This window comes from Castor canadensis, chromosome 14 (genome assembly GCF_047511655.1).
Source record: "Castor canadensis chromosome 14, mCasCan1.hap1v2, whole genome shotgun sequence".
Taxonomy (NCBI): Eukaryota; Metazoa; Chordata; class Mammalia; order Rodentia; family Castoridae; genus Castor; species Castor canadensis.
Window position 1 is genome coordinate 59,317,369 of NC_133399.1, and position 25,155 is coordinate 59,342,523.

The 25,155-nt window shown below is 41.3% G+C and overlaps 1 long non-coding RNA gene across 1 annotated transcript in view; it reads left to right on the top strand.

Annotated features, from left to right (window-relative positions):
• The window catches only part of LOC141416869 (uncharacterized), a 28,124-nt gene extending 7,004 nt beyond the window's left edge, over nt 1–21,120 (top strand). Inside the window, exon 4 of the long non-coding RNA XR_012441440.1 lies at nt 19,111–21,120. This is a non-coding gene — a long non-coding RNA (uncharacterized lncRNA). The remainder of the gene's footprint in view (nt 1–19,110) is intronic.
• The last annotated feature ends 4,035 nt before the right edge of the window (nt 21,121–25,155 follow it).

Below are 25,155 nucleotides of genomic sequence, written 5' to 3' on the forward strand. Positions count from 1 at the left end.
CATTTCAATATCTAAGATAGTGATCATTGATTTTCCACTATCTCTTTCCTGAGAAAATTATGAGTTTTCACACGTTTTCTGGATAATTTGGAAAATGGCTGGTATTTCTGGCACTTGTCATATACTTTCCCTAGGAAGGTGAATAGAGAGTCTATTTAATAGACTAATCCAAAAGTTGACTGAACTGTTACCTTGGTGACTCTCAGGGTTGTCTCTGTGAAGAAAATTGTTCAAGGATTCAGAACGTTCTTTTGATGTCTAAAAATGTTTGACATTTTCTGTTTGGGCTGTAAATTGTGATGGAGCTGAGTTGCTTGCGTGGGTGATGAAGAGAAGTAAACCACTGAGTGGAATAAAACTGAGGGCATTTTGGTCAAACCTCAGAAAGAGTGTGAGGGAATCAGGAGAGGGATTGAATCTGTTGGAAGCTGTGTAGAAGCCTAGAACTTTGAAATTCTCCAATTTGAGGTGAAGGCACTAACCATTATATTAAGGAAAATTTGTCAAAACATGACATTGTGCCCCATAAAGAAAATTATTTTTCAATTAAAAATAAGAGAAATCCAGGTGTGGTGGCTCACATCTTTAATCCCAGCACTCAGGAAGCTGAGGAAGGAGGATGAAGAGTTTGAGGCCAGCCTGGGCTACACATTGATGCAACTTGCCTCAAAACAAACAAACAAACAACAATAAAACAACACAACAACAACAGAAAACAAAGTAATTCCTCCATGCTTGTTAATGTGTCCCTTTTTCTTTCTCTGTTTTCCTCCTACACTGGATGAATAGAAATAAGGTTATGGTTTGGTTTAGGGTGTGAACCAGTGCAATTCTAGGGACTTACAGAAACTGTTTCTAGATACTGTGTCTCAGAATTTCATTTGTTTACTCAGCTATTCATTCAATAACTGTCAAGTGACAAATACAAGATAGGTGCTCTTGCAGATACTAGGATATAGCAGTGCATAAAAATTAAAAAATACCCTCCTGCCTTGTTAGAGCTTATGTCCTAGTGCCAGAGTCAGATAACATGCTGAAATAGTGAATGTGTCCAACAACATAGGGAAAGAAATAGTTAGGAAGATGGGGGGATAGGGGTGCTGCCAGTGTTTAGGGTCATGGAAAGCCTGTCTAATAATGTGAAAAGTACTTGGGTAGACACCTGTGGAAAGGAAGTAAAGGAGCAAGCCACTCAGATGCCTGGTTAAGAACACATGCGGCAGGCTGGACAACCAGCAAGAGCCCTGGGTGGGAGCATGCAAGTTTCAGGACTAGCAGGACCTGTCACTGCAGTGGGATGGATGCAGGAGAGGGTAGCAGACAGGTTAGAGCATTAAGTGACGGGTGGTGAAGGAGGCTTGGACTTTCTAGCCTATGATTAGGAGTTTGGCTTCTTTTCGGAATTGAGATGAGGGTTTTAGCTGGACAGTGACATGGTCTGACTTCTGCTTGGAACATCTCCTCTGGCCTACCGTTTGATGACAGAGGGAGGTAAAGAGATGAGCCTATTACAAAATCCCTGGGGAGCATGAGGGAGAGCAGTGCAGAGTCAGGTGCTGAGTATTTGTTGAAGGCAGAGGTGACAGAATGTGCTGGTGGATTGGGCTGGGATGTGGCAGAAAGGGAAGAGACAGGAATGATCCAAAGACTTTGGCTTCAGCAACTGGGATAATGGACTTGTAATTTACTACAAAGGGGAAAAGAGAGGACAGTTTTCTCATGAGTCCTGCCATGCTTCCTTTCTCTATTATTTGTCTTCTCTGACTGTATGTCACCTGTGTCCTGATAACTGGAGAAATATTTAATAAGATGACCATAAGCAAGACATCTATGAGACCAGGGTTTTGGGGCATGCTGATTAATTTTTCCTTGGCCTAGACCTATGCCAGGGTACCAAGCAGTTCTTATCAACCCCCTCCCCCATGCCTGGCACCAGTCAATTAACTTCCTGAGCTAGAAAACTGGCTCTTTGAATGCCTTCTCCACAGGCTGGGAGCCAGTGCGAATAGAACAAACCAGTTGTGCTTCTCATACAACCTTCTATTTCCCTCTGCTTTAGTTTTGTCTCAGGTAAGAGGGAGACAACCTCTCCTCTCCTACTTATCTCACAGAGCTGATGTGAGGACCACGTGAGATCATCTGGAAATGTACTAGGTGAATAAAAATAAGTGGGGATGAACCTTCCCACATGTGAGCACCCGTGAGTATGTGCACTTGGTGTTTCGATATCGGCATTATTAGTATCCAAGTTGCACACATCCCTTTCCTCAAGAAAGAGAAACAAGCTGGCATGAACAAGCTGTAAAGATTTCAGTTCAGGGACAGAGCGCTCGAGAATATTATGGTCTCCCAGTTAATGCTACATAGACATCTGAGAAGCCACTGGACCTTCCTAACAAGATGGTGAAGCATGAATCAGAGGTACTCATGGCCACATGAGGACTGGGGAAAATTTCCAGGACACAAAGGCGGCAGAGAGTGAGTGTGTGTGTGTATCTTTTGGGGAAGTAGCTAAATCCTGGAGTGGAGGGGAGAGGAGAGAATGAGGAATCTTCCTTTAATATCTGCTCTTGTCAATCTCACATGCTGCCTGAGACACTTGTCACTGATCCCACTGCAATAAATGGAGAACCAGAGTCTGGGATATTCTCTCAGGGCACTGCCCCAGCTCTGACAGGAGGAGGAGATGATGGAAGTATGGGCTGAGTGGAAAACACAGAGTAAGTCCTGGCCTTTGGCATGTCACCAATATACATTATAGGGACAGTAGGGAGCAGAATTCCCATGGGAAAATGGTGCACAGGCTAAAATAATGAAATATCTGAGAGTCACATCTAACAAAAAGAAAAGTAGTGAACTGAATGGCACATACCAATTGAAGTGGAATCATTAATGAAGAATCTAAAATAAGCAAAATAAACGCACAAGATAAAAAACTATTAGCAGCAAAAAAATAATCAAAACAAGTAAAAATATCAGGTATATCAATGTATTGTTGAAATAAAGAATATAACCTATAGAGTAAAATAACAGTAATAAGTGAAACACAAGATTAAGGAAATTTTCCCCTAAAATGCTAAGAGATATGAAAACTGGAATTAGAAATATCAACATCTATTTAACAGAAGTCACAGAAATAAATAATTTGATCTACCTAATGGCAAGCTGGGAGGGAAGAAAAAAATATAAAAATTACTGATAAATGAAAGAAACCCCTATTTTTCACAAGTCAAGAAAGCAGAACCTCACTTATGATACATCTCCATGAATTAAAAGACAAATTCTCTACCACCTCACTCTCTATCATAAAAACAGAAACAACAAATGTTGGTGAGAGTGTGGAGAAATGAAACCCTTGTGCACTGTGCAAATATATGGTGCAAACTCTCTATGGCAATTTCCCTCAAAATTGAAATTGAAATATATTATCTGGCAATTCTGTTTCTGAGAACATACTAAAAAGAACTGAAACCAGGGACTTGAAGAGATATTTGCATACCCATTTTCAAAGTAGAATTTTTTTTTAAACCAAAGCCATAAGTGGAAGCAAACCAAGTGGCCCTTGATGGATGAATGAATAAACAAAGATGTGTGGTGTCCACACACAATAGGAGATTAATTCTGCCTTGAAATGGAAGGAAATTCTGACACATGCATGACATGGCTAAACCTTGAAGACATTATGCTAAATGAAATAAGCCTGCTACAAAAAGACAAAAACTGTATGATTCCATTTATCAGAGATAACTAGAGTAGTTGAATTTGTAAAGACAAAAAGTAGAATGGATGGCTATTGTTTAATAAGTACAAAGTTTCTATTTTGCAAGGTGAAGATGGTTCTGGAGATGGATGTTGGTGAGGGCTGCACACGTGAATGTACTTAATGCTACTGAAAAATAGTTACAATGGTAACTATTATGTTATGACTTTTACCACAATCTTAAAAAGACAAGTTCTCAGATTGGATCAAAAAAGATCAACAATGTGTTTATTTACAAGACACACACATAAATGACATAGGAGGGATGAAAAAATGAGGATGGATGGGGAAATATATTCCAGATAAATATTAACAAAAAGAAATCTGGGGTGGCAATCATAGTATCTCACAATTAGAATTCAAGGCAAAGATGAGACAAAAAGGAACTTTATTCCATTACTGGTAGGAACAATAGGATAAGACAATATAATCAAAAGAAAGCGCAGTAAAGGGCTGAACTGGTTTATGATCCCAGGAAAAGGCGGGTGGAAGATACTTAGTCTGGAAAATTGGCACCGACTTGAAGCTAATAATGCAACTGGTCATTTTATCCTGAAATTGAATTTGAGCCTAAAGATTAAGTCAGGGGAACCTTATTTATTTGAGGATCGAGGGGCTGGCAGAGAGGATCTGACCAACGATGGGTGAAAATGGAGTAGAACTAAAGTGAGAATCCTACCTGGTATGGCAAACTGAATCCCCAAAGTCCCCACAAATGTGCTGTCCATTCACTATTTATCTGCCTTCAGGAGTCTAACCATGATAGGCCAATGCCTGCCTGTCATAATTGGGCAGATTCATTCTAGAGGAGGAAAAGGAAGTATAACCAACTATCAAGCATCTTCTGTTAGGCGCGAATAGATGAGATCAATAGGAGAGGGCTGAGACAACAGCCAAGGTCTTGGGACCAAGGGTAGACATGGAGACCAGCATAGGTGCTCCTGGTGTTTTCATCACATGATACACTGAAAAAGAAGAGATCTCTAAGTAAAAGACTGGCTTCACCCTGATGAAGAAGGCATCACTCACTGGCCAACTGGCTATGGGCATGACACCAATGGCCAGTGGCCAGTCTTCCCTTCACAGCAGCATTCTTGGAACAGCACAGCATGTGTGAGGGAGGCACCTGAGGCAGGATGGACTGACTGAACTCTTTCTGAAGGGGCAAAGAGTATGTCCCTTCTCCTGGTCACCACTGAAGTGTCTTTGTCTGCTTGCATCATTAGAACGTGGCTAACTAGGGCGAAGGGAAGGCCATTGTTCAGATGGAGAGTCTGTTTTGTTGTTGCACAAATCATTTGGGACTGCTAGCTAGGATGCGCAGGTTTTTGGAGGCTCTTCTGTAGTGTTTGGTCTTGTGGTGTAGGCAAAGTTAATGCTCAGTGGCTTTAGTTATGGCAGCCTCATAACTATGTGTGAAGGAAGGGCCCCTGAATCTCATGGTACCACCAGCCTGGGGCTTAGATACTTCTCATGGCCTGCTATCAGGGAGGATCCAAATGTAATCACCTGAGCATTTATTTTCCAAACAAACAAAACAGGACACATGGTTTGACAATTTTTTTTTTTTTGCTGTTAGGTATTTAATTTCAGGAAAAAGTTCTTGTAGAGAAATAAACATGGAGTCACATTCACTTGTATTATTAGTGAATTAGCTTCATTATAAGGTATAAAATTACTTTAAATTGGGGCTGTACTGAGTAACCTGGTGAGTTTACTGCCAAGTCTGTGAGATAATGATGCTCAGATGCCAGAAAATAGCAACATGTACAGAAAAACTCTCTCTCCCATCTCCAGGTCTGGCAAACAGGGGTTTGCTTTGAGGGACAGGTGAGGTGACCTGCCTGGGGTTGCACTCTAGCCTTGGCAGGCTGAGATATAGGTCCAGCTTTTCTGTTTCTCTGGACTCCTTGCAATCTCTATCCTCTTATTATGTCCTATTTCAATATTGAATTCATCACCCATCAGATCATTTGATATCTCTAATACACACAAGGCAATTCTTGCTTACACCGGGAAGGGGGTAAATCTATGACATAAGCAATACATTTTGGGTTAGACAAAGCTGGCCTTGAATGACCCTGCTATCAAAGGCAAACCCTGTGGCTAAGCCATGGAGCCCCCAGATCTTTTCTGACACTTGCTAATTACAGTGCCCAATTAATATGTCACTGGTTTCTAATCGTGAACCCTGACAAGATTAGAAGTGATGAAACTGTGGAAATAAATTAACAACCATCTCCCTACTTTTCCTTAACCTGGCTGAGTTTGCTCTTTTCTTTCAGATAGGGGATCAGATAGGGAGAACAAGGGGTCAGAGGAAACGGACAGGATCTTGGAAAGTCTGCTGAGCTGGGAGGAGCCCCCTTCATCAAGCAAGTTGTGCCATGAACTGCAGTAGCTTGAAGGAGTTAGAAATAGAAAAACTTAAGTCATTCTGCAAATCAAAGGACCCTCCCAACCCTAAATTGATCCAATTGCACGTGGAGTTTTTAAGCAATTTAAAACTTAAATTCCACTCAGAGGTGGTGTGGAAGAGGGAAAAGTAAGTCAGGAAACCTGGATTTGGGTCTCAGTTCTGCTTCTCACTAGCTGTCTGCCATTGGTCCAACCACAACATTCAGTCTCACGTTTATTCAAGTGGAGGAAAGATAGCAGACTAAAACCTTTAGCGTGGCCCTCAACTTTTTCTTCCTTGCCCTGCTCTTCTTTCTTCCCTAAATCATACAGGCTCAGTCTCTGCTCCTTCCTTGCAGCCCATCCTCTCTGCCTCTGCCCCTGGCCCTACATCAGCCCTTACAATTTCTGATTTTGTTCTTGTATCAGCTGCTCAGTGATCTCTATGCCTGTAGTTTCTCTCAAGTCAGCCAATTCTCCACTCTCAAACACAGCAATGGCAATAATAGCCAATGCACTGCCACTCGAGCAGTCTGGTGTCTCTTGTGGGTCCTGAGCCTCCTTCACAATGGGTCTCAGCCTGCCAGGCTTCATTACTGCCATGTCTCCTTTAAGCACACTGGCTCTTCCAGGTCACATACTTCTCTTGCCATGACACTTTTTCGTATGGCTTGTTTATCATGGTAAAATATATAACATAAGCTCTTCCATTATGATCATTTTTGTTCAAATGCATTAATCACAATGCATGTAAATATATTAGTTACATTTGCAATATTATGCAATCATTACCACTATTTCCAAGACTTCTTTCAGTATCCTAAACAAATCAAACCCTGTGTCCACAAAACATTAAATCTCCATTCTCCCTCCCTTGCCTGTGATGACGTCTAGGTTCTTTTTCTATGAAACTGTCTATTCTAGATAATTTGTATAAGTGTAATCACACACCATTTGTCCTTTTGTATGTGGTTTATTTCACTTAGAATAATGCTTTTGAGATTCATCCATGTTTTAGCATGTCCTCATCAATACTTGCTATATTGCAATAGAGAATGAGTAAGTAACAGAGGGGAGGGTGTAATTTGATAAAAGCACGATATATAGAGACCTGAAGTACCAAGGGAAAATCCCCTTAAACTATCAATATACACTTACTTAAAAAAAAAAAGGGCAGGAGGGAAAAATAAATCATTTCCAAGGGTGGGTATCAGTGAGAGGGGGTGGGCACAAGGAAAGGGGGAATGAGGGTATATATGATGTATGTGTTTTACATCAAGATATGAAAATAGAAGAATGAAACCTGTTGAAATTGTTCTAAGAAGGGGAAGAGGGGGGAAGAGGGAGAATGATGCAGAAGATAAATCCAACTAAGTGATATTTTAAATACATATGTAAATATCACAATGTATCTCCCTGTGCAACTATTGTATGTGAATAAAATCATAAATAAAAAAAATTCATGCACCATAGAAAATTATAGCCATTCTAGTGGGTGTGGAATGATGTGTAGTCATTGTGACTTTGGTTTTCATTTTCCTAGTTATTTTTCCTGTGTTTACAGGCCATTTTTATATCTTTGAAAAATGTCTGTTTAAGTCCTTTGTCCATTTTAAAATTGGGTTATCTTTTTGTCATTGAGTTGTAAGAGTTCTTTATGTATTCTGGATATTAAACCCTTACTAGATAAATGATGTATAAATATTTTATCCCATTCTATTGGTTTTCACTTCCTTGATAGTATCTTCTGATGATGCAAATTCTTAATTTTCACAAAATCTAATTTATTCATTTATTCATTTGTCGCTCATGCTTTTGGTGTCATATCTAAGAGTCTATTACCATACCTAAAATCATGAAGATGTCTCTTACGTCTTCTTTTCAATGTTTTTTTTCTAATATTTAGGTGGTTCATCTACTTGAAGTTGCTTTTGCATATGGTGTGAGATATGGTTCAAAATCACTGTTCTGTCTATGGAAATCCAGTTCTTCTGGCACACTTTTAAATACATTATTCTTTCCTTACTGAATTGACTTGGATACTCTTGACGAAGTTTGACTGACAATAGATGAATAGGTCTGTTTCCAGAGCTCAATTCTATTGCATAGGTATATATGAATATTCTCATCAATACTAATATCACACTGTTTTGATTATTGAAGTTTTGTGGTGTGTTTTGGAATCAGGAAGTGTGAGTCCTCCAAGTTTATTGTCTTTTGTCAAGATGTTTGGGTATTCAGGGTCTTTTATAGTACCATATAAATTTGAGAATTATCTTTTTTATTTCTGAAAAAAAATTGTTGGAATTTTCCTAGGTGTTGTATGTATTGAGTCCATAGATAACTTTGAATAATATTGACATCTTAACAATATTAAGTTTTCCATTTTATGAACATGGAATATACTTCTATTTATTTAGGTCTTTAATTTCTTTTGGCAATATTTTACAGTTTTCATTGTACAAAGTCTTTTATTTCCTTAGCTAAATTTAGTTTGGAAAATTTTATTCTTTTAGATGTTATTATAAGTGGAATTGCTTTCTTAATTTCCTCTTCAGATTCAGTCAGAAACACTGATGATGCTTGTGTGTTGGTTTTGTCTCCTACAACTTTGCTAAATTTATTTATTCGTTTCTCTGTGGATTCTTTGGGATTTTCCGTAGGTATGTTCATGCTATCTATGAATAAAGATAGTTTTATTTATTTATTTATTTCTGGTTTGGATGCCTTTTATTTCTTTTTCATGTCTAATATTTTGACTAGAACATGTTTATACAATCTTTATTTCTCAGTGGTGAAAGCAGGTGCCCTTACCTTGTCCTCGACCTTAGGGGAAAGACTGCTGTCTTTCTCTGTTAGGTATGATATTAGTTGTGTTTCTTTTAAAATAAGTGCCTTTTAGGATGTTGAGGAAGTTCCCTTATATTGCTGGGTTTCTGAAATGTTTTAACGTACTTTTATCCTAGAAATTAATGATTGGCTTATTTTTTGTCTTCTGTCTGTCTTCTGTTTGCCCTGATTCTTTGGATTAAAAAAAAATCCTTCTTCAAGCACAGCCCAGATGTCATTTACAATCTTGTCTCACAATTTTTGTAGTTGTGTACTCTGATAGCCTATTTCCTTTAGCATGGAGACTGTCTTGTTCATTTTGCTACCTTCAGAATCTAACATAGTGCTCATGCAATGTTTTCTGAAAGCATATTAGTTGAGGACTATTCTTTAGTTTCTCAACTTCTTCTTGGTACCCCTGACATCTCTGGGTTAGCTGTCCCCATGGCTACTGCATGGGGAGTCACTCTATCTGATGAGACACTTCTGGAAGGGTGCTCTAAGAGCTAAGGTCAACATAGCAAAGATGGCCTTAGGTGCTTCTTGGATGCTTGCAGCAGGTGGACACCAAGGCAGAAAATAGCATTCCTACCCCAAAATCAACACATTAAACAAGTGCATGTGCACCACCTGATAACCTCTTAGACTGGACTCACTCTTATGCTTGCTCAAGAACTCTGGCAATGCCAGACCCAACTACTTTCTTCCATTTCCAAAAAATATCAAACCAATGAGAACTCACTGAATGACTCCTCTGTACCCAACATGTTGCCAGGAACTTGGGGTGACACAAAGAACTCCCTCTTACTTCGTGCATTTCTTCACCTACAATATTTATGATGAGACCAGGAGAGGAGAAAAGGGTTTTCAGGCCACATTATGCTGGAGAGGAGAGTGCTAGTTTTTTTTACTGCTGCCATGACCACACACAAAAAAAAATAATGGCTTAATATAACCCAGATTTATCATCTTATGGTTTCTGGAGATAGAAGTTCAAAATATATCTCATTGGGATAGAATCAAGGTGTTTGCAGAATGATGTTACTTCTGGAGACTCTAGGCTAGTCTGCTTCCTTGCCTTTTCCAGCTTTTACTGACTGCCCAGATTCCTTGGCTCATAGCCTACATAAAACGATTGCACTGATCTTTTCTTCCATCATCACATCTTCTCTGCCTCTGCTTTTCCTCCCTCCTTTCTTCACTTATAAAGACCCTTATGATTATATTAGGCTTGTCTGGATAAAGTTGAATAATCATCCTTATCAAGAATTTGATCCTATCTTTCAAGTTCTTTTTGGCCATGGAGGGTTCTGGGGATTAACGCATGAATATCTCCGAGGTGCAGTGGCATCATCCATTCCCATATTTACAAGGACTAGGGATGAGCTAATCTTTCACTGACCAGAGAGGTTCTTTTGCTACCATCTCTATGGTCAAGATTATGTAGCAAGTCATCCTTCCATCTCTGAGACTCTTTACTTTTTAGAGGAACAAACCGAGGCCTGGAGAGAGAAAGCTGCTTATCCCAGATGACATAGCTAGTGGTCAGCAGAGCTCAGCCTAGAAAGAGGCTGTCTGATACACAGAGTTCTAGAATTCTCTGACTTAGTGATTGGTTAGGAAAGAATGACAGAAGAAAAAAGTGTGAAAGGGTCATTACCCCAACCTTCTTTTTCTTGCTGCACAACACCTCAGTCATTCACTATTTTCAGAGTCAGGATAAAATTAGCTTCCTTAGTCAAAGAAGAGCACACATATCTTGTGTTTCTGTGTCTTGTTACTGTCCTTGGGAAATCCTACATTTTCCTTTTCCATACTCAATTCCATTCCATAAGAACTTCAAGTCAGCTTTGCTTCACAAAGTTTGGACCAGCAGGGATTTTATTCTGAACACTCAGAGGACCCCAGGGGTCTTGGAAGGTTCCAGGGCTCAGGAAACCCCGACTCCCCAGCTTGCTCAAGCCGACAGATTGCATTTCCCGTTACCTCAGCCATTAGCTCCTGCCTTCTGTCACTTTGTGCCCACACACGGTCTCCCCACAGACTTCCAGAAACCTGCCTCCTGCCCACCCTTGCCACTGCAGCACTGCTCTCTGTTCAGAGTGACACCCCCCTGCCTGCCACTCCCCCCCCTGTTGTCTGACACTAACTCAGAGACTTGTGTCTGGGGCTGGAATTTTGTCGTTGCTATGGAAGTAGAAACCAGCTCAGCCTTCCAAACTCACAGAGTGTCCAAAAACATACACGGCATCTCGCGCTGACACACCACTGACAACCTGTGATGACGGAGATGTACTTTTGAGTGTCATCTTGACAAGGAGCAGGAGCCTCTATCTGCTGGCCCATCCGCCTGGCCATCTGTTTCCCAAGATTGTCTGCACACGACTGGCTCTGATCCTGAGCCTCCTTTGCTGGGGGCGCATCCTTGTGTGGCCTGGCTGCTTGCAGGGGGCTAGAAGGAAAGAGTCCCCTAGTTAGTGGGTATTTTCTGATGGAAGGGGGTTAACCATGGAGGGCTTTGGGGAAACTCAAGATCGAGTCTTGGCTTCAGCAGCTCCAAGGTCATGGGTGGGCATTTCAGCCGGGTGACAGAGGGAGGAGAGTCAGATCTCCCGCCTTGTTTGTGGCCTGAAGCCACAACTTGTGGGATTTCCTCAGCTCTTGGAAAGGCAGCCCTTTGGGGAGGCGCCAACATTTCCAGGTGGCATGGGGAAGGCTGCTCACGACATGTGGATTCCTTTGCTTCCTGTCTCCAACTCCTGTTGTGAGGAAGGATGAAGGAATTCCTGGCTTTGGTGACTGTCCCAGCCAGTTAATGTCATCAGCTACTCAAGGTGAAAACGAGGGGCCTGCAGTTTGGGGAAGGGAGGTGAGAGTACCTGGTGGGAAGAAGGGATGGAAAGGGCAGAGAAGAGGAAGATCTCTCATCACTTAATTATCCCCTCCCAGGTCCCATTTCCCTCTCCCATTAGGACATGAGTCATGGCTTTCTGTCTCCTACAGTGTTACTGCACTGCTGGGAACGGACAGGCAAGTGCATGGTCAAAGTGGTGAACCCCTCTCCAGCTATGGCTTCCCAGTACTCTGCTTTGTTCTTTTTTCCCAGGCTACCAAGAGCTTTCTATGCCCAGTCCATCTGTGGACAGTGTTGTGAGATTCTGGAGTCTTCTCTATTTAACTCACTCTGACCTAATTTGTCCTCAAGACTCTCTTTATTGGGACCACAGGTTAGCCAATGCCAGTATTTCTCCACTGCAGTACCTACTTGTCCACTTACTGGATGGTCTGACTTCTGTCTGCCCTCAAGTCAGAGCCTAGATGTACATCTGTCAGCATTGCATCTTCATTGTGGCAGCTTTCCTCCTGATGCTGGAGGATAACAGCCCCAGTAGCTACTAGCTGGTATTTGGCTATGTCTCCTCCTAAAATAATCCTCACAGATGACAAGGGCTGTCAGTCCTGGTTCTGAGATTTAATTTGAGCCTCCTTGTCTACATCTGGTACCAAGGGAGTCATGTGACTGGTGGTTTCTCATGGAGGAAGTGAAACTTGTGTTAATCAGCAGATGGGACTTAAACACTGGGGGAGGGGACAAAAAGTAGAAAATGTGATCTGAAGCTCAGGTTATTACTCAATTGTTAATTCTTTTTGGTCTAAGGTCAGTTTTTTCATCATCTAGAATTTGGATGATACAGGTTCATTGCTTTAATATGAACCAGGGAAACCATAGTCCTAGCTCAGGGATTCTCAAAATCTACCCACACAATCCCTCTGGAAGCTGTACAGAGGCTCTCTAGCTGTAGCAAACAGTTCCTCTATAGCTGCCCTTATTGGTGAATAAATAGTTACACAGTAAAACTTCAACAAAACAAATAGAGACAAGGGAATAGTTGATTGTAAGAAAAAAAGGGGAGGAGGGGAACAATATAGCTGGAGCTTCTCAAAAAGTCTTCCAGACACTACTTGCTTAACAGTTTTTGTTTTAACTATTTTCCCAAAAAGTAGAATTTATTGGAAATTAATATGATATTTTATAATTGGAAGAAGATTTGAACAACTAGTTTTGGGCCCTTGTTAGATGACTTCATGGAACTTTATCTAAATTTATAGTAATAAATGGACTTGATTCCAATAGCTTTTATGTTTCTCTCCTAAATTTCAAATTATTGGAAAAGAGAAGGATATTGACCAAACTGAGTGTGATGACCACCTGGTACCAGTCAGCAATGTTTTAGGGTTTTCAATATTTCCCAGAGAAGGGAGGCCATTTTGGGTCCATCTGTGACTGTGTAGGTACCAGTAACAGGTGTATGATCCTCTCTACCTGAGATATTCAGAGTGGTAGGATTGCATTATTTGAGAACTTTATTAAATTCTTTAGAGCTTCCTAGTGCCTATTTGAGGAGGTTCCTTACAGAGTTACAATATCTAGCTGGCTTCTGTGTGACAATTCTTTCTCTTATCCCACATGCCCAATGTGTCACTAAGTTCTATCAATTTTACCTACTCAAGAGCTCTTGAATCTGCCTATTGCTCTTGATCTCCACCACCACTACCCAGGTCTGAGCTACCACCACTCTCAGCTTAGCTGCTACATGTCCTCCTAACTGGCCTTTGCAAGTTCACTCTGTCTGCCTGTGTTCATTGTTCATCTCTAGCAGGTAAGGTGATTTTCTTTCATTCAAATGCAAATGTGACAGTATCAACACCCCTGCTTTAAATTCTTCAGTGGTTTTCTGCTGATTTTAAGATAAAGGCCAAAGAACTGAATGGTCTAGAAGGCCTTTTGCAGTCCAGCCTCTGTTCAGCTCACCAGTCCTATCGGTACTACTGTCTCTGGTTCTCTGGGCTGTGTTCCTGGCTCCTCAGGGTGATTGGGCAAGCTCTTTCCTCTATTCAGAATACTTCTCTGTCTCGCTTTATATGTTGAACACTGTTAAATTCACCATAGAGTTAATTGCTTCTCAGCTAAAGAGGAAAGTATCCCTTGGTTCTATCCTTCTGCTACTCCTGCTCTGTCACATGCTTCCACAAGATAGGAATGATTTGTAAGTATCCATCCACCAGTGCAATCATTGGATTTGTGTCAGTCCCTCTGAATAGGCTGTGAGCTCCCTAAATGTAATGACCTTGGCTGTTTCCTCTACTACGGAGTTTCCAATGCCCAGCCCAGGGCCTGAGCACCACATGAATGAAATGAATGAATGGTCTCCTATGAGAGGCTCTCCTACTATCCATTACAAAGATTGTCACTATTCTTTCTATAAAGAACGAATGAAGAAAAACATATGAGGAGTCAACAGACGATGTGAATGGAATGTTCTGCTCTAAAACTATTCAGATATTAGCTTATTCAATTTATTTTGGAGGCTTTAAATCGTTTGTAGATTCAGTGTCCATTCTGCTGGAAGAATTTTCCCACTAACTCTAATGAGGTCCACAGAAACCTCATACTCTTGCATCGACATACGAAAAGAGGCATATCTAGAGCCCTGCACTGATGGCCCTTTCTAACATCCAGGAGAAAATGGGTCATTTTAGAGGATATAATCCTGGACATCCTGGGTAATCAACAAATACTGTTGAAGTGAATTTTATATTGAATTGTTATCTAACACCCCAAATGAGTGTGTGCTGTAACTGAAAGTCTACTGAGGTATAAATCTGCCCTAGATATTCCCAAAGGAGGTGGGGAGTGAGAAGAAGAGAACTCCAGCCACCCTGCTAGTTAAAGGCTTCCATTCTCTCTGTGAGGTCACCAACTTTGTTGGGTGGTGAATCTGTGCAGGGGAGAGGTCCAATGAGAAGAGATGTACTACCCTGCATTTGCTGGCAGCTCTCTGCCTTCCAGGTGGAAGATGGTGTGATGAGAGAGGACTACAGGTCAGGAGATATTGTGGTCTCAGGGGAGTTGCAACAGCCTCAGGATCCTGGCCTATAAAATGGAGAAAAACATATGAGGAGTCAACAGACGATGTGAATGGAATGTTCTGCTCTAAAACTATTCAGATATTAGCTTATTCAATTTATTTTGGAAACTTTAAATCGCTTGTAGATTCAGTGTCCAGTCTGCTGGAAGAAATCTCCCACTAACTCTAATGAGGTCCACAGAAACCTTATACTCCAGCATCATCCATCCTCAGAGCCAGGGGCCCTTATTGCCCATGCACCTGCCTTTGGCAGCCCTGGGCTGTCGCTTCACCTCCATTTAGCATTTTGATTTGTGCAGTTTTGCTGAGAATCTCTATTGCAGTGTGTTGACTTATCACTCATCCCCCTAAGTTCCCATTCTCTCTCTTTCTGACAGCCTTGCCTAATGTACTTATTCATTCAATTTAAATAAATCGAACATGGGCCTATGACAGCCGATAAGTGAGTCACACAAGAACAAACAGAAGAGAAAGCTCTGCAAATAGTCAAATGTCAAGTAAGAATGGAAAACTGTCCCCACAGCTTCAACGAACCTTGGATGTCTAATATTTATGGCCAATTGATGTCATTAGAAAGTAAATAAGCCCTCTTATGCTGCATTACATAAGATTAACTGCAAGCAATGGAGTTTAAATAGCAGAGATAAGTGCAGATGGAAATAAACCTGTTTAAAGCTAGAAATATTTGATGGGCCTCCTTGCTGCTTTTAAGATAATTGATCTGTATATCTGTATTGAATCACACCATAAAAGCTTTGAAAAGACTTGTGGCAAAGCCTATTTAGACCCAAATCACATTTCTCTGGGGCCACCCAGCCAGGGTTAGAACTTTCCAAAGAAGAAGTCCAGGTCTGGGTTGCTGAAGAAATCTGGAAGGAAATAGGAATCTTTTGACTATAACCACCCTCCCCCGCCCAATTCTCTTTCAATCCCAGTTTCCTGGATAACAGCTAGAACTCAGTAACCAAGCTGGTAGGGATTAGTGTGAGCACCATAAAAGAACAATGGTGGTTTAGCTTGAAGAAAAAGGGGGGTGAGAATTAGAGGCTGCTAAATCACTCTTCTGGAGGATTTTCAGCAAAGCTATGTAAAATTCAGTAACCCTTTATCTGGAATTTCACATTCTGTGGTTTGTTAGCTGTGGCCAGCCACAGTCCATAAATATCAAATGAAAAACTCCAGAAATAAGCAATTTGTAAGTTTTCATTTGCATACTATGCTAAACAGCATGACAAAATATTATACTATTTTGTCTGGCTTCGGAAGGAAATCATCTCTTTGTTCAGTGTATCCACGCTGTATATGCTGCACACCCATTAGCTACTTAATAACAATCACAGTTTTCAGATTACCTACCTCAGTTTTGCTGTGCTTGTGTTCAAGTAACTTTTATTTAAATTAATAATGACTCCAAAGAGAAAGAGTAGTGATGCCATCAATTTGGACATGCCAAAGGGAAGCTATAAACTGCTTCCATTAAGTAAAAAGGTGAAAGGAGAAAGTACAAGAAGATATTTGGGGGTGGGGGAGAACATTCACATAACATTTATTATAGTATATTATTATGGTTCTCCTATTTTATTAGTTATTATTGTGACTCTCTTACTATATCTAATTTATAAACCAGAGTTTATTATAGGTATCTATGTATAGGAAAAATAGTATGTATGGTATGGCTTAGATATGAAGCATCCTCCAAAAGGCTCATGTGTTAAAGGTTTGGTTGTCAGCTGATGAGCTTTTTGGAAGTGATGGATCATGAAGGTTCTGACTTTATCAATGGATTAACCCATTGATGAGTGATAATTTGATGGTATTTCAGAGATGTGGTAGTGACTTACGAGGTGGTAAGAAATAGTCACTTTGAAGGGTGTCTTGACCCTGGAACCTTCCTGTCATCTCTCTTTGCTTTCTGACCACTGTGGGATGGATTGCTCTTCTCCACTATGCCCTCTGCTCCGTGATGTTTGGCCTCACCACAGCTTAATAGTCATAGAACCAGCTAATTGTGGATTGAAATTTCTGAAATTGTGACCCAGAATAAACCATTCCTTCATTTATTGTTTCTCTCAGGTATTTGTCATAACAACAAAAAGTCAGAGTAGCACAACATATCAGGCTGAGTACAGTCTGCAGTTTCAGGCATTCCCTAGAGGTCTTAGCACACATCCCCTGTGGATAAGGGAAGGCTATTGCAGTGTTCCTCAATTCTCAAACTAGAGAAGATTTATTCAATTTGTCTTCAAACTGTGGGGAGAGAATTAGGAGCAATGAATGGAAGGACAAGGAAACCCATTTTATCCCAGTAGGACAAAAGATTTTCTAATTGGTGTTGCAGATATAAATCTCAATCCACAAATCCAGATGAGTAAGACATAGTTCTTTTAAGACTTTTCTATGGAAAAACTTGATTCTGTTACAGCACACATTGCTTGGGATGAAAAATTTAATCCCAGATTGAAGGCTCATATTCTGCACTTGCCCTGACCAGTGTGGAAATCATGGAAGCTTCAGAGAGAAGAGGATGGAGTGGGGCTGGGCAGCCCCTGTCAGGATTGCCATCATCTGTCCACTGTGGCATTCCTTTAGGTGTCTTTGTTCCCATCTGGCCTTTGGTCTTTGGTCCAAGCATATGTCTACCTTGTCCCCACCATGAAGTCTCATCATATTTGCTGGCTCCCTGTGCCACATTCAGGCTACACATTCACACTCAGGGCTTCTTGGAGAACACTCCATTGCTCTCAGGCCTGGGAAACTATGTGAGGTTGTCTGGGCCTGTCTACTTGCACCCCCATACTCCCACATTCCCTGTTGGTTCTGACACAATGCTCTGCACTGAGAGACTTAAGGAGATCCAGTGATCTTGCTGGGTTCTTTGTCTCTAGGGATAGAGCGAGTTGGGCTGGGGGTGGGGGCAGAGGACTTTCTGCCTTACTCTATTCTGGGAAGCCTAGCATCATCCCCCAGGATTAGCCTAAGTGGGAATCCCTTCTGAGAGACTTTCCCACATTTCCTTTTCTTTCTTTCTTTGTGTTTTTGTTTTGGACTTGTGGGTTCCTTCCTGTAAGTTTAAGAAGATGTAATTATTTCTTTATTTTTTTGATGGGTGTAACATGACTCAGACTATTCTCATGTTCTTTTAAGTCTTTGACTCATTGCTTAGACATTGGTTTTTGAAACTTCACAGTTATACTTCGACTCTTGTGTTCTGTCTTCCGTTCCCTGAGGCAAAGGGTATAACAAAGCCTTGGCTGCTACCCATGAGAGGTAAGGGTCAAATGGTAACAGAAATTCCTGGGGATGTAAACCACATTAGGTAATGTATAAAAGTGTTATTGCATACCATAGAGCAGAACCACTGTATTGCCTTGGTGAGGAAAGAAACTCCTTATCTCTGAAGACCAGTGAGTGGTTAGCTGGACAACCTCTGTTGTAGGGGACACTTAGGGATCAGGCACCAGGTTCAGAGGCTCTAGAATTCTGTGACTTTGAGATGGGAGAAGTCCAGGGAAGAAACCCCAAGAGATTCCACCTGATTGCACTTGAGTGCATGAGTAACCAGGGCTTGGCAGAATGATGGCTGAGAGCCAGGGCTGGTATCTGATGTCCTTCTTCTCCCTGGGGCCAGTTCTCTATGCATCCAATGTACTTGTCTTCTGCTCCCCTTCAAATCGGGGATTGCCACGATGGATTTAGGTGTGCCACTTTAGCTGTCCTCTGGCCCCATGGCTGTATTCAGTATTATTTGGGGATGAACTTGGCATCCTCATTTCTTTTTGTGCAGGTGCCAGTGATAGACTACTTGTCCTGATGGCATTATCCATTTTACCCATGTATCACTTAGAAAGATCAATAACAGAACTGAGTAACATCTGCTTTGGATGTGTTCTGTAAATACTAGATTGTACTCGTCACTCATAGAGACTGCACAGGATGTGGCTATGCAGATTAGATGGGATTATAGAGCAATGAAAATACTTTCCTTTGTGACTTGCAGAATGTTCACTGGCTTCTACTGGTACCATCTATTTATTAAGACAGATAACTGATATTTTTTTCTGTTGGGTACAAACCTGCCTTCTGTTTTCAATTTAGTTATGGATGATTGTTTGTTTTCTTCTTTTCTTGTCCTCTTTCCTCTGCCTTTTTGCAAAAGGGGAAGGTATAACTGTTTATTGCATATTCTGCCTGCAGAATCCAAAGGAAAGCCAGTGTGTCCTACTAATAAACAATGGAACAAGAAGCAATGGAGAGGCCCTGGAGGATGGAAGACAACAATGAAGTAGCATTGATGACCTGTGGTGTATTTTAAAATGCATCCTCCCCAAAGAAGTGACAGTCATGGATACAATAACAACATAAAAAAGGGGAAAAAAAAAAAACCCTAAACCGTACATATTAGTCAGTGTATCCAGAGAAACAGAACCATTAGGCTGCGTGAGTGTGTGTGAGTGTGTGCGTGAGTGTGTGTGAGTGTGTGTGTGAGTGTGAGTGTGTGTGTGTGTGTGTGTAAGTATAGACATATCATGGGAATTGGCTTACATGGTTATGAAGGCCAAGAAGTCCCAATATATGCATCTATGAGTTGGGCAACCAAGAAAGCCACTAGTGTGAGTCAGAGTGCATTGAAGGCCTGAGAAGCAGAGGAACTTGGTGTAACTCCCATTTTGACACGAGTGGTATTAGTCCTCAGCTGCTTTGATGTCCAACATACCTGAGGCAGAAGAAAATGGACGTCCAAGCTCAAGAAGAGAGAGCAAGTTTGCCTCTCTTCTGCCTTTCTGTTCTGTTTTTACTGGATGGATGATGTCCACCCACATTGGTGAGGGAGATCTTTACTTGGTCTCCAGTTAAAATGCTTATCTTTCCTAGAAACAGCCTCACAGAAACACCCAGAAGTAATGCTTTCTTTAAGCTATCTGGGTACCTCATAGCCCAGTCAGGTTAACACATTAAATTAACCACGTTTAATTATATAATTATTTAATTATGTGTGGATCCATATGTGTCTGTACATGTATGTGTGAGCATGGAGAAAGACAGAAAGCATGGAAGTGTATGCACTGGGCACTAACATTGTTTACCTGAATGCATTGGATTGGGAACACATTGGGATAGAGAGCATGATCTTTTCTGGGAATGTGAAACCGTCAAAGATTTTTATGAATTACAGTAAATATATATTACCTTTGTAGTGTTCATGACCTATACACTACTATATTTTTCTAATTTAGATAAATATATAACACAACTGAATTTTCTGATTTTAGGAACTTATCTAAAAGCTGAGAAAGTGTCATTATATTTCATATTATTAATAAATTGTACATATGTATGCATATGCACACACATACACACAAATCTATATCTATCTAATCTATCTACCAACATTATTTATGTATCTTTCAGTGGTTTGATGGTATTGATTATTTTCTACCATGTATTTTGTAGCATGAATATTCTGTGGGATCTTTCTGATCAAAAGCTCCCCAACTCTTTCCCATAGAGTCTTGTCCTCACATGGAAGAAAATTTATCAGGTGAGTATCAGTTTGAATGGATTTAGGAGCTGTGGTCACTAAATACCTGTGTGCTGAGAGTGAACTAGGATGCTTATTAAAAACACAGTCTTCTAGACCCATACTTAGATATTATGACGCCCTCCTGTAGGTCCTAGCATCTAAATTTTCTGAACATCTCACAGATAATTGTAATTTGTAGCTAAGTTTAGGGGGCACTACTCCACAAGACTCAGAGAATTCTCCATTTTCGGGGAAGCGCCATTTTTAGGATGGGAAATTCTGGGGTGTTTAGAATACATGAAGTTTCTGAAAAATAACACTCTAGATTAGGTACTTTAACCAGATCAAGACAATGGGCTTGATCCATGTAGACCATGGGCCACTGTTATTCCCTGCTGACTAGACAGGTTGAATACCTGGCACACTGGGAGTCCTGCATAGGTCTGAAGGGAGATGTAAAGGGGAAACGGAGCCAGGCTCTGGGAGGAATGTGAAATCTGGTTTGGTGTTCAAATCTGGAGATACCCAGCATTCTCCTCAAGAAATCTTCCTGGGGATTGTCTCTCCTGATTGTTCTAATTACCTAGTGACAGTTTCAGACTGTTTTAGATTTTAAATATATAAGAGGTTTGTTGGGGGTATTTCTCTTTTGAATCTTCTCATAGGCACTTAAAATGCTTCGAAATGCTCTACAAAATACCATGCATGTTCAGGTGTGTGATCCCCAGATGGCTTTGGTTGGAAAATAATTGCCTCAAGCCTGCTGGGGTCTCTCCTGTTTTTGACATGCTTAGGTTTCAGTCTTTTGTGTAGTGACAGTGCCATTTACTGACATTTTAAATAATTATTCCACAAACCCATCGGCAAGACAGTGGCCTGGTTGTGTGCACATTAGTGGCCTGGGAGGCTTAGCCTGTGTAGGGAGATGGAGTTCCGGGCAAGTGGTGAGGTTTGGCTATGAATGCGGGAGCTGCATGTAGGTGCATGCTAGAGGAACTGGGGCTTAGATGTGCAGGTGGCAAGTGCAGACAACTGTTGAAGCCCCACCTTGTCCCCTGCGCCATTCTTGGCATGCCCACCGGGCACCATCTGCAGACCAAGAACATGCCAAGGCAGAACTGTTACCACTATTTCCATCACAGAAACATTTATTTGATCTTCCAGAGTTGCTTTCAAGATGATTAATCTCAGTGTGGCCGTGTGTTTCGGCTCTCCATAAAGGCAGGTGCACGTGTCCGTGCGCAGCTCTGTCAGGACTGCTAATGTAAGCGTCTGTTTTACAGCCCAAGTGACAGCTGTATTGTTCTGGCAGGGTTGCAGCTCTGACATGTGGAATCAATCTTTTTAACCTGTCAATTAATCAGCGGGCAGCTGTCAGCCCAGCTGAAAGGCCTGAAGGACAGTGCCCTTTCAATGGATTATACTGGGGGCATGGCGAAGTAAAATTGAACACTTCAAGCTTCAAGGAACTCTTGTTGCATTCAAAGCCAGACTTCACTCTCACTTAAAGGAAACAGGCCATCGCTGCAGCTTGGGCCCCTCCCTCGGGGCTCTATTGAGGCTTCTGGATGAAGAGGAAAGAGTAGGTTCCTACAGTTACCTTGCCACGCTCAAGAAATCCTTAAATGGGGTGGGGGGGGCTCCCTATTCTGCCAGGTGAACCTCATTTATACCTGCATCTGCATCAGGTGGAGCTGGTTTTTATGGCGTCTAAAGCAAGCAGCAGATCATGGTACACTTGGTCTTTAGGAGGATTTATACTGTGCGTGCTGGAAGGAAGCTTGTCTGTCAAGCTAAGTTTATGAAGCCCTTCCTTTAAATGGGGCATTGCCCTAAATGTACAGGGAGAATACAGAGTAGAATGAAACAAATTTCCCTTCCCTTCTCACCTCATATAGTAACTGGGGAGGTACAGCCAAGAGCTGCAGGAAAGGATAACAGAGAAATATATTCTCTATAGGCAATTAATTATTATCTGTTAAGTACTTGGGTAGACATGGTTAGCATCCGTAAATGGACAACTGGATGTTACTAAAATAGCACTCTGAGTTTTTCAGAGTGAAAGGTGCTGGGCTGTGGATGGAGACTTATACAGGAGGGGTAGTGACCCCTCTTTAAGCCTATAATGTTTTTATTTTTCCTGCTGCTCATTCTTGCTATCCATAAATAACTTACTTTCCTCATTCCTTATTCCTTTCTTCCTTCTACAAATATTTATTTCTCACCTAATATTTGCAAAGCCCTGTGCAAGGTGCTGTGTGGAATATAAAAATGATTCAGACCAAGATGAATTTAAAAGAAAAACTTCAAAGCTCCTATCACTCTTGATGGTTGGGGAGGAAGGCCTCTCTCCCAGCTTACTCCAGCAAATTTAGGCACCAGCAGGACTGTGTGTTATTCAGTTTCTTGTTAGTTCAGGACCAACTGTCCATCCATTTGTACTTTTTCCTCCGTGGAAAACTGGATTCCTCAGTTTTATAAGCACATCAACCAAACACCGTCATTATGTCCCGCAGCAAATAATTCATGTTATTCCTTCTAATCCACTGTACTTCTGAGCCAGAAAGGCCTGGGTTGAATCTTAGCTCTGCCACTTACCCACCATGTTAACTTGGACAGATTTCTTTGTTTTTCTGAACTCCAGATTGCACAGCTCTAAAATGTGGAGAATGATGCTCAGCTTTAAAGAGTTGTTAGAAGAATGAAATGAGATAATGAATGTGAAATACCCGGTAGGATGTTGATTATAGGAGGCACTTAAAGAATCTTTATAGGAGGCACTTAAAGTTCTGTTCACAGATATTTTTTTGAAGGGAGAAAACAAGGCTGACTTTGCCAGCATTTTCCCTAGCTCCTGTCTTGGCAATTGCTTCATAGTAGTTGCATGTAAATGCTTTACAATTGTATAATTGAAGGCCAGAATCAGTGGTTCATGCCTGTAATCTCAGCTACTTGGGAAGTAGAGATATGAGGATTGTAGTTTGAGAGCAGCCCACATAAAAAAGTTACCCATACCCTATCTCAAAGAACTAGCCAGATTTTGGTGGTGCACATCTGCAACCCCAGCTATGTGGAAAGTGCAAGTAAGAGGATCACAGCCTGTGGCTGATCACAGGCAAAAACATGAGACTTTATTTGAAAAATAATGGAAGCAAAAAGGACTGAGATCATGGCTCAAATGGTAGCGTGCTTGCTTAGCAAGCTCAAGGCCCTGAGTTCAAACCCCAGCATCACCAAAACCCAAAACAACAATGTATAATTGAGGGTCTGGTGTCTCTGCAATGTCTATTTAGTACTCTCACAACCTGAATCAAAAGATGGGCCCTGATTGTGGAGTACATTCTAGCTGTGGGTCAGGCTGATGTTGATTGAATTAAATCTTCTACTACCTATTCATCCAGCTGGCACTAAAAGTAAAGATGCCACAAGAACACCCAGTCCAATTGTGGGGGATTTGAGAAGGGAGTTTAGATCCCAGCACACATCATGTTGGGAGCATGATCAGCCCAGTCTCTCCTCCCTCTGCCACCTGGTGTTCAGCATCTGCTCCCAGCAAACACACCCACGCCTGTTGAGACTGGCGCCTGAAAGCTTTATTTTTGGTAGTATGCGTGTCTGCACAGTCCAGTGACAGGAGCTGGAAAATCCGTACTCCTCAAAGGGATACTTATGTGCCATCTTGACTTGGAAAAATGAGTGCTACTTCCAGAGCAGCCTATCATTAAATCATTTTGGCTTACCGATCATTTACAAGTATGATGGAATTTTTCACCTTGTGACAAGCAGTCAATGGTGCTTCTGTTCTTTGGGCAGAATGGGACACCCTCAGAGTATCTCAGTGGTGTGATTGAGGTGTGTTGTTGGATCCAACCACTAGGGACTGGCTTCTTACACTTCTCACTTCTACCATGGAGTTTAATACTTTATAGTATTAGCTTCATAAAAATTCCTCTGGTGTGTATTGGAAAACAGAATCATGCAAATGAGTTACGGTTAATGTCAGAATTGTTACTCAGTATGGTATGATATTATTTGTGTTAGTCAAACTTATCATTGCTATAACAAAATACCTGACACAGCCAACTTAAAAGGAATGAGGATTTATTTTGGTGCGTGGTTTCAGAGGGTTTAGTCCTTGGTGGTTTGGTCCTGGGGGCTTGGGCAGAACATTATGGCTGCAGGAGCCTATGGTGGAAGAGGATGTTCACCTCATGATGGACAGGAAGCAGAGGGAAAGAAAGGGACAAGAAGTCATGTATAACCTTCAAAGGCATTACTTCCTCAAGCAAGGTCCCACCTCCTAAAGTTTCCGGACCCTCAAACAAATAGCATCACCAGCTGAAGACCAAACATTCAACACATGAACCAGTGGAGGACATTTTATGTTCAAACCATAACAGTGTTGCTAGCAGATGACTCGGTTGCTTATTAGCTTCAGAGTCTTGAGCAATGACAGAGGCTTTCTAAGCCTACATTTACTATTTGTAACCTTGGAATCATTTTAAAGAGCTGATATTGGATCAAACTGAGGTAATGCACAAATTTTGAACTGGTCTAATTACAAGAACAACTAATAGGCCTTTCTGGTGCCATCTAGCTCTGTGGCCATCAAATTGGATCAGGCAAAGAAGGCATTCCAAAAAGTGGCAAACTTGATATATGAGTCAAAGTTGTGTAAAGTCGTTTGCTGGGTGATAAGGGACTTAAGGACATTGAGA